At 38.8% G+C, this 10,881-nt stretch overlaps 1 pseudogene; it reads right to left on the minus strand.

Annotated features, from left to right (window-relative positions):
- Window positions 1-2,372: 2,372 nt before the first annotated feature.
- On the minus strand, window positions 2,373-3,083 carry LOC136157261 (arginine-fifty homeobox-like; annotated as a pseudogene).
- Window positions 3,084-10,881: the final 7,798 nt, after the last annotated feature.

Raw genomic sequence — 10,881 nt, forward strand, 5'->3', positions numbered from 1 at the left:
ACTCAGTTGTGTCCAATTCTTTGCAGCCCCACAGACTGCAGCATGCCACTTTTCTCTGTCCACCACCAATTACCAGAGCCTACTCAAACTCATGTCCATCGAATCAGTGATGCCATCAAGCTATCTCATCCTCTATCATTCCCTTCTCCTACTGCCTTCAGTCTTTCCCAGCATCAGGCTCTTTTCCAATGAGTCAGTTCTTCTCATTAGGTGGCCAAATGAGTGGAGTTTCAGCTTCAGCATCAGTCCTTCCAATAAATATTCAGAACTGATTTCTTTTAGGATGAACTGGTTGGATCTCCTTGCAGTCCAAGGGACTCTCAAGAGTATTCTCCAGCACCACAGTTCAAAAGCATCAATTCTTTGGTGCTTAGCTTTCTTTATAGTCCAACTCTCACATCCATACATAACTACTGGAAAAACCATAGCTTTCACTAGATGGACTTTGTCGGCAAAAAATGTTTCTGCTTTTAAATATACTGTCTAGGTTTGTCATAGCTTTTCTTCCAAGGAGCAAGCGTCTTTTAATTTCATGACTGCACAGTCACCATCTGCAGTGATTTTGGATCCCCCTCCAAAAGAAAGTCTGTCACTTTTCCTATTGTTTCACCATCTATTTGCCACGAAGTGATGGGACCAGATGCCATGATCTTAGTTTTTTGAATGTTGAGTTTTAAGACAGCTTTCTCATTCCTCTTTCACTTTCATCAAGATGCTCTTCAGTTCCTCTTTGCTTCCTGCAATAAGGGTGGTGTCATCTGCATATCTGAGGTTATTGATATTTCTCTGGGCAATCTTGATTCCAGTTATCTATTGATAACACAACAGTTATCTATTGTATAATATATTTAGCTATTGAGAGAGTCAATTCCTTGATAAGATGTCTGGGGTTCCCAAGGAGGAGAGAGGGGCCTGGGGCTCTCAAACAGGAGATAGGGGTTGGAATTCTTAAGGAGGCTACTGCTGCTGCTAAGTCACTTCAGTCGTGTCCGACTCTGTGTGACCCCACAGACGGCAGCCCATCAGGCTCCGCCAACCCTGGGATTCTCCAGAACAAGAACACTGGAGTGGGTTGGCATTTCCTTCTCCAATGCATGAAAGTGAAAAGTGAAAGTGAAGTTGATCAGTCATGTCTGACTCTTCACGACCTCATGGACTGCAACCTACCAGGCTCCTCCGTCCATGGGATTTTCCAGGCAAGAGTACTGGAGTGGGTTGCATTGCATTCTCTTCTCGAGGAGGAGGAAAGGACTTTTTTTTTTTTTTTTTACTATGTTCCTTAGTAAGGATTATATAACAATAATGCATTCTGCTTGAGGACATGTTTCTCCTTCCTGAAAACCTTCTGACTGATCCTGTCATCTTAAACTGTATATTATGGGAGTGTGTCTAGTAAGGTCTTTACAACCTCGGGACATTCTTTTGATTTATGGTAATAACCAAATAAAAAGTATATCATTCCCTTGCTAAGACTAGGGATTGGGGCACTCTCCATTCCCCTTCTGGTGTCTATGTTGGAAGCTTTCTCTTTCCCTTTTCATACCTTAATAAAACTCTGCTACACAAAAACTCTTGAGTTCCTGGTCCCTGGTCCCAAAGAGGAATCTTCTTTCTTGGAGATCACAAATCCAACACTGATTACTGTAAGCTATCCCTAGTTCCCTATTGTTGCTTACTAGGATCATTTTCAGGTTTTGTTTGTTCAACTAATTCCTGAGTTAATGTTTATATAAATATCATTTGTACAAGTACACCTATTGGTATACAGATATGGAGGGATGTTTGTAGGACAGAGTCTAGGAGAGTGATAGTTGGTTGAAAAAGTAGTGTATGCTTAAAGTTGATCAATGATCCCAGAATTTCCTGCAAAGATATCATTTGCTCCCTCTCTCCTCCCCCCAAAAAAGGTAATCAAATTCTCACAAATGGCTGAGTATAAATGATTCCTTTCTGTCTCCTTCTTCTTCTCCTTCTCTTTCAAACATTTCTTTCCATAGTTTCTAAGTATATTTTTAATTTAACTCATATTTTCAGTGTTTCAGGGCTTCCCTCATAGCTCAGTTGGTAAAGAATCCACCTGCAATGAAGGAAACTCCGGTTTGATTCCTGGGTCGGGAAGATCCCTTGGAGAAGGGATAAGCTACCCAGTCCAGTATTCTGGCCTGGAGAATTCCATTGACTGTATAGTTCATGGGGCCGCAAAGAGTTGGACACGACTAAGCAACGTTCACTTTCACTTTCAGTGTTTAAGAGCTGGAGAGGTGGATTTCCATCACTCTGAGCATGAGTCTGATAAGGTTCTAGCATAAACCAGAAAGCATGTGTGTATTCTTGGGAAATATCCCACCATACAGTTTGTTTTTCTTCTTTTCCTATATTGTCTGATATTTTTTCGTGCTCTGATCAGAGAAATCTAAAGTGCACTCTAATGGAGGGGGTTCTGGAGCTCCAGGCTGTTTCTGGATTGTAGATTGCAAAGCTCCAGCTTGCCATACTGAAGTAGGAACTGAGGCCACTAGCCTCTCCAGTTAAGGATCTTGCATTTGGACAGCACTTATAGGCTTCTCAGTAATGACAGAGTCCTCTACTCAATGGAAAGGGTCTGAGGGCTGACGCGAGAGGGAATTACAGGAATCTGAAACTCCAGGGAGAAAAGAATGAGAACTGGCTGATGCTGTGGACACATTCTTAGCTGGTTGGACCTAGTTTGCTGGCTTTAGTGATTGCTGCTGCTTCATCATTTTGATCCACCGGTTCTTGAAGCATATCTTTACTGTTGACTCCAGTCGGTTGAGTTTTAAAGTAAGTTCTCTCTGGGGGGTTTTATCTAGAAACATTATACAGCTAAAAAGAGCCTCCAACTCCTCATACTGTGTGTGGGTGAGGGTGAATGAGGTGCATCCATGAAGTTTCTTCCATTTTGTAGGACCAGCTGGTATCTGTGAATCATCCCGGAAGTTCACGCTGGAATCATACATGTAGACAAAAAGGTCTAGCTGGGGGTTCTTTTGGATTATTTTGTTCATGAGGGATGCTGACATCTGGCAAGGAAAGCCTGTCATGAATTCCCTTGGAGTGTCCATTTTCAAGCTTGCTTTATGTTTCTCTGGAAATGAAATTCATTTAATGTCCCACCCTACAGGTTTTAAGATCCATCTCTGTCCCTTGGTGGTGGTGGTGGTGGTGGTTTAGTCACTAAGTCATGTCCGACTCTTGTGACCCCATGGTCTGTAGCCCACCAGGCTCCACTGTCAGTGCTTCTCCAGGCAAGAGTACTGGAGGGGGTTGCCATTTTCTTCCTCAGGGGATCTTCCTGACCCATGAATCAAACCCTGGCCTCCTGCACTGCAGGAGGATTCTTTACCGACTGAGCTATAAGGGAAGCTCCTCTCTGTCCTTTAATTTACTTCAATTACAAAGACAGAAATAGCCACAGACACAGAATATATTTTATTGGGATGAATATTATTGGAATTCTAGGTATTACCTGATTGTGTTAGCTCTTTCCTCCTACCCAAATATTAACACTCACAGAATCTCGGTAGAGGGCATAACAAGCATACACACTAATTAATATAAGCTACATAGTTTTCTAACGCTAAACTTCTCAGATATTCAGCATATCACCTTCTTGTATCAGAGGAGTTAAATTTAACACCTAAACATTATGGGAAAAAAAACTAGAAACAGTGATACGTTTGACAGTGTCATTAATGTGTGGGTCTATTTTTGCTATTATGGAAAATAGAAATGAAAGATTTTAATATAAAGAAAAATGTTATTACTTGTTGCTTTGGAATATGACATTTCTAGACGATCCAGGTATGACATATATGAATATACAGTGGAAGTGAGAAATAGATTTAAGGGACTAGATCTGATAGACAGAGTGCCTGATGAACTATGGATGGAGGTTTGTGACATTGTACAGGAGACAGGGATCAAGACCATCCCCATGGAAAAGAAATGCAAAAAGGCAAAATGGTTTTCTGAGGAGGCCTTACAAATAGCTGTGAAAAGAAAAGAAGTGAAAAGCAAAGGAGAAAAGGAAAGATATTCCCATCTAAATGCAGAGTTCCAAAGAATAGAAAGGAGAGATAAGAAAACCTTCCTCAGCAATCAATGCAAAGAAATAGAGGAAAGCAACAGAATGTAAAAGACTAGAGATCTCTTCAAGAAAATTAGAGATACCAAGGGAACATTTCAGCAAAGATGGGTTTGATAAAGGACAGAAACAGTATGGACCTAACAGAAGCAGAAAATATTAAGAAGAGGTGGCAAGAATACACAGAAGAACTGTACAAAAAAGATCTTCACAACAGAGATAATCACGATGGTGTGTGCACTCACTTAGAGCTAGACATCATGGAATATGAAGTCAAGGGGGCCTTAGAAAGCATCACTATGAACAAAGCTAGTGGAGGTGATGGAATTCCAATTGAGCTATTTCAAATCCTGAAAGATGATGCTGTGAAAGTGCTGCACTCAATATATCAGCAAATTTGGAAAACTCAGCAGTGGCCACAGGACTGGAAAAGTTCAGCTTTCATTCCAATCCCAAAGAAAGGCAATGCCAAAGAAGCTCAAGCTACCACACAAGTGCACTCATCTCATACACTAGCAAAGTAATGATCAAAATTCTGCAAGCCAGGCTTCAGCAATACGTGAACCATGAACTTCCAGATGTTCAAGCTGGTTTTAGAAAAGGCAGAGGAACCAGAGATCAAATTACCAACATCCACTGGATCATAAGAAAAGCAAGAGAGTTCCAGAAAAACATCTACTTCTGCTTTATTGACTATGCCAAAGCCTTTGACTGTGTGGAACACAACAACCTGTGGAAAATTCTGAAAGAGATGGGAATACCAGACCACCTGACCTGCCTCTTGAGAAATCTGTATGCAAGTCAGGAAGCAATAGTTAGAACTGGACATGGAGCAATATACTGGTTCCAAACAGGAAGAGTACATCAAGGCTGTATATTGTCACCCTGCTTATTGAACTTCTATGCAGAGCACATCGTGAGAAACGCTGGGCTGGAAGAAGCACAAGCTGGTATCAAGATTGCCGGGAGAAATATCAGTAATCTCAGATATGCAGATGACACCACCTTTTTGGCAGAAAGTGAAGAGGAACTAAAAAGCCTCTTGATGAAAGTGAAAGAGGACAGTGAAAACGTTGGCTTAAAGCTCAACATTCAGAAAACTAAGATCATGGCATCTGGTCCCATCACCTCATGGGAAATAGATGGGGAGACAGTAGAAGCAGTGTCAGACTTTATTTTTTTGGGCTCCAAAATCACAGCAGATGGTGATTGCAGCCATGAAATTAAAAGACGCTTACTCCTTGGAAGGAAAGTTGTGACCAATTTAGATACCATATTAAAAAACAGAGACATTACTTTTCCAACAAAGGTCCATCTGATCAAGGTTATGGTTTTTCCAGTGGTCATGTATGGATGTGAGAGTTGGAGAGTTATACTGTGAAGAAAGCTGAGCGCTGAAAATTTGATGCTTTTGAACTGTGGTGTTGGAGAAGACTCTTGAGAGTCCCTTGGACTGCAAGGAAATCCAACCAGACCATCCTAAAGGAGATTAGTCCTGGGTGTTCATTGGAAGGACCGATGCTGAAACTAAACTCCAATATTTTGGCCACCTCATGTGAAGAGTTGACTCATTGGAAAAGACGCTGACACTGGGAGGGATTGGGGGCAGGAGGGGAAGGGGATAACAGAAGGTGAGACGGCTGGATGGCATCACCGACTTGATGGACATGAGTTTGGGTAAACTCTGGGAGTTGGTGATGGACAAGGAGGCCTGGTGTGCTGCGATTCATGGGGTTGCAAAGAGTCAGACACAATTGAGTGACTGAACTGAACTGAACTGAATAACACTCTATGGAATTCAGAATTAGTCATTTTAATCTCTGCTGGCTATGTGGTCCTAGGCAGGTGTGATGTTTTTAGTAACCCTAAGCCAAATATTCACTCTCAAGGCTATGCATATATTGTTTTTCTGAAAACAAGGGAATGTGTTGTGACAATATATGGGAACAATGTTGTCTTCATGGTGTGTTTTGTAATTTATGAAAGACAATTCAGTGACATGCAATGCTTTCACATTTTTCACTCCAACTTCTTTACCAGATATTTTTAAAAGTCCCTTATAAATATCTCTGATTTGAATCTGCTTTGATATACTTTTGGGGGTAGAGTGTGAGTTACTCTTTAAAAGTATAAACATTAATTCTGTTTCCACTCCAGTTTGTTGTTAAGTGTGTTTTTCCTTTCACTTCTTAATCTGATTAAAAGATACTGACTATAATACCACATCAAGTAAAATCTCTCCAGGAATATTCATATCATATTCTCATTATAGATCATATGACTATGGAGTGGTGAGGGACAGATGGGATTAAAAAAATCATCTTCTTATCAGTTTAGGACTTTGCTTTAGAAACTTTATATATTTGGATTTAAATAGCATTGTCAGAAGCTTCAAGTAAATAAAATAGAAATAGGGCTAATGTATGGAGAGAAACATAGTGATACTATGTAAATTAGAAGTTTTCAAAAAATAGTTTGTTTTTTGCCATCTTTGTTTTAATAATTATAAGTCTTGCTAATGACCTACCAAGGAATGCAAAATATGGATACATTAGGTCTATGATTCATTTAAACTCTGAAAACTGGAATAGGTTTGGGATTTACATATTCAGTGCTTCTCCTGTATTACCATATAAATAAACATTACATATGTAATTACTTCATATTTCCTTTTGCCTTTCATCTCCCATAATGTGATTGTGATTGCATTAAACAGGTCTATGTTGCTTACTTCTTTTCTAACTCTAGTGTTAAGCACAGTTATCAGCATATAGTAGTAGCTTAATAGCTTAAAATATTATACATGTTGAATTGCTAAATAGTGTGTACTGACTGCCAGTGTTCTTAAATGCTGTGTTGTGGTAGATGTACTTTTATTCAGCATGATGCAGACTCAGAAATCCACAGAACTAAAGTGCAGATGTTAAGGATTTGGGAAGGACAAATCAAAACTTACTCCTCTGTAGGATAGGGAAAATTTTCTAGTGCTTTTTGAAAGACAAAAGATTGAAGTGCATGTTGGGGTATGAAGGACTTTTTAAGAAAAAGTGAAATACTTATGGGTCTGATTTTTCATTAGGTCTCTGCAATTGAATTCTTCAAAGATATATATACCTTTAATGTATATATTTTTAATATACATATATATATATAATTGTATGCTTAATAAGGTAGACTTAAATTTCATATGCCTAATATTAACAGTTCACATAGTCTTTATTTCATCTGAATTGGGTGGTTTAAGTCAAACTTTTTCTTTTTTTTTTAATATTTGGCAGCTTCAATTATTGCCAAATGTTTCTGTTTTTCATTTAATAACTGCTCAGGCAGTTGTTCCAGGGGTCTTGTAAAATGTAAGCAATTTTGGGTTTGAGACACATGTATAAGCACTACTGAGCAGAGAAATTCACTGCAGTGAATATTATCATTTTCCTTCACTCAAATCAAAAATAATCTAGGAACGTTTCTCTGTGAAACAGAAAAGTTTTTTTCATAATTTATAAATGGAAGTATGCCTAAGTGTTTTGTAACCATAATTTTAGCTTTAAAATTTACTACACTACTGTGTGGTAACCCAACTTCAGTTGGGTTAAGGGCAAATGTGTGAACATGACCTACTATTTTGTTTTGTTTTTTTTGTTTGTTTTTTTCTTTTACTCTCTTTTAAGGTGACCAGTTAGAGACCAAGTCTTTTCTCCAGGTAATGTATAACATTTTGAAAAAGACAATAATATCTACCCTCCCAAATGATCAAATGACAATTGAGGACATTATGGATTAAAATAGTCATACAACTAGTACTGTATACTGCTAGAAGAGCAGCAATTCTCAGAGGCAGTGATTATTATGGGTATCATTTTAGGTCTTCAAGCCATGCTTTCTACGAGCACAAATGTGTCAATTGTTGATGCCTTTTTTTCTTCTTGATCTGGATAGAGACCTGGGTACCATTATACCTAATAGTTGAGATGGCTGAATATAGTGACTTAAATGCAATCAGAGCTGAGGGAATGGAACAATCAATTCAATACGTCAGAAGAGAGAGCATGTGTATCTAACAAACTATTTGACAAAAACTGCTGATAAGATCAAGGTGTTCTTGTCTTACACTTGCTGCTGCTGCTGCTGCTGCTGCTAAGTCACTTTCAGTCATTTCCAACTGTGTGACCCCATAGACGGCAGCCCACCAGGCTCCACCGTCCCTGGGATTCTCCAGGCAAGAACACTGGAGTGGGTTGCCATTTCCTTCTCCAGTGCATGAAAGTGGAAAGTGAAAGTGAAGTCACTCAATCATGTCCGACTCTTTTTTCCCCATGGACCGCAGCCTACCAGGCTCCTCCGTCCATGGGCTTTTCCAGGCAAGAGGACTGGAGAGGGGTGCCATTGCCTTCTCTGTACACTTGCTACTCTAGGTCTTAAATTTCTTTTGTTAACCAGATAGGGAGAGTAGAAGAGGAGCCTTCCTTGTGGGCCTCAGTTTTTGGTAAAGACACAAAGAATAATCTGAGGTCTTACCTGTGGCAAAAACACGTTTATTGAAGAAAGAACAGAAAGAACACCTCAAGGGAGAGGTGGGCCAAGTCGGGAGAGGCACTGGTGCCTGAATGATAAAATACAGGGTTTTCAAGACAGGGCTTTTACATATTCATCTAGGCAGGCGTGGACTGACAGTTTTGATTGATGGTTGCAAGTTACACAGCAACAGGTTCTATTGTGCATATCTCCCCATAATTCAGTCTGTTATAATCAGATATATGTATGTATAGAATATTTATGAACACTTAATAGGCTCCTGTTAAATGTGCCTAAAGTCACTTGAGGACACAGCTGTGCATCAAGGATGCTAGAATTGAAGCCCGTATAGTTATTTTGTAGCATATTTGTGAGCTCTCCTGGGTCCTTTCTAGGGTGGGATTTAGAGATTAGCTTGAATCTAGGCCACCCCTCATTGCTCATGCCTAACTTCCTGCCTAACATTTATTATATGGTATCTCTTAAATCAAAGGTTTTTCAGTGTACCCAATAAAATAGCAAGGTAGATAAAAGAATGTTTTTGTTTATTTTGTTTAAATCTGATTTGGATAAATCTGAGAAAAATAAGAATTTATGTAAAAAATGAAACTATTAAAAAAAAATTAACTATTAAAAGCATATTCACAGTTCACATTTCTTCCTGCACCTTTAATTTTTTCCTATATCATGTTCAAATTGTGAATTTATTTCCACATAATTTTTCACTTTGGCAAGTATGTTTTTAAAGCACTTTATTCCATAATGTGTTAATAATGGTCTAGCTATTAACTCTGAGAAGAAAAGCTGGTATTAGGAATGCAAGGAAAATAATATCTTACTCATAAGTTCTAAAACATCTTCCCTTTATCTCTCATTTTCCCTACTTTTGCATTTCTTGATCTATATATCATCTATTTAAATGTAATTTTATTGTCATATGATTACAAACATGTAGGTAAGTCAATGGTATGAATTGGTTTGATAATAGTCACTTTATAGTCTTGTCCTTAAATAAGGGTAAACAGGAACAATGTTCCTGGAGGTACCTTTACTCTTTGAAATCTCCTATTTAACTTTTCCCACTTCCAGTAGCTGGGACCAGCAGTGCCCTCTGGGAGGAGTGCCAGAGTCTGGTCATCCCTGCATGAGCCTGATCCTGTTTTATCACTTTGGAATATTCTCTATTGAGTATGTGCAGTTCATTGGCTTCCTTGGGAAGCCCTGGAGAATATACCTTTGCTATCCTCTGGAGCCCAGTTTCAGCAGGACAGATTAATGAATACTCCATTTAAACTTGTCATAGGGATATTTTTTTCACAGAAACTTAGGAGATTGTCTTACAGAATGCAGTGGACATGCTGATTTGCAATGACTCTCATACTCATTAGACACAAAATGAGAACTCTTAACAGTCCCTAATTAAAAACAAAATAAAGCAAAATGAAAAAAAAGTATTTTACATATCTTATTAACATACATAGTTTCTGATGAGAAGTCTGCTGTTATTCTCTGTCTCTCTATGAAATATCTTTTTTCTCTGGCTGCTTTTAAGATCTTCTCCTTATTACTTTTAAGCAATTTGATTATGATATGCCTTGAAAAAGCAATGATAAGCAGGAACATAGAAAATTAGTGAGATATCACAAAGATACCATACTTAACACTACTGTAGAGGCTTTAGTGAAAATGATATTTGAGTCATGTCTTAAAAATATCAATCAAAGGGGAAAAATTGAAAGCACATTCCAAGCAAAGGATACATTCGTGGGTTATGTTGGTGAACATAAAGTCAGTGGGATTGAGGAAGTTTCAATGTGGGTGTAGGCCAGCCATAGGGATTAGTAGGTCAGCCATAGGGATTGAGTGCTTATTTGTGTGTGTATAGTTGGATATGTTACAAAAGAGCTAAGTAGACAAAATAAGGACTTTCCTGATAGCTCAGTTGGTAAAGAATCTGCCTGCAATTCAGGAGATCCCAGTTCAATTCCTAGGTCAGGAAGATCTGCTGGAGAAGGGATAGGCTACCCACTCCAGTATTCTGGCCTGGAGAATTCCATGAGAGTTGGACACGACTGAGCAACTTCCACTTTTCAGACAAAATAAACAGCTTGATACTCAAGTTAGCAGCCCTGAGGAGAGGTTAGGGCCTACATTTTTATTGAAAAGGCATGCTCAGTTGCTCAGTTGTGTCCCAACTTTGTGACCCCATAGATATTATTTAAAGTTGGTGGGAAATTCCAGACTTTACTGATATAGCAAATTTA

This window comes from Muntiacus reevesi, chromosome 2 (genome assembly GCF_963930625.1).
Source record: "Muntiacus reevesi chromosome 2, mMunRee1.1, whole genome shotgun sequence".
In the NCBI taxonomy this organism is placed as follows: domain Eukaryota; kingdom Metazoa; phylum Chordata; class Mammalia; order Artiodactyla; family Cervidae; genus Muntiacus; species Muntiacus reevesi.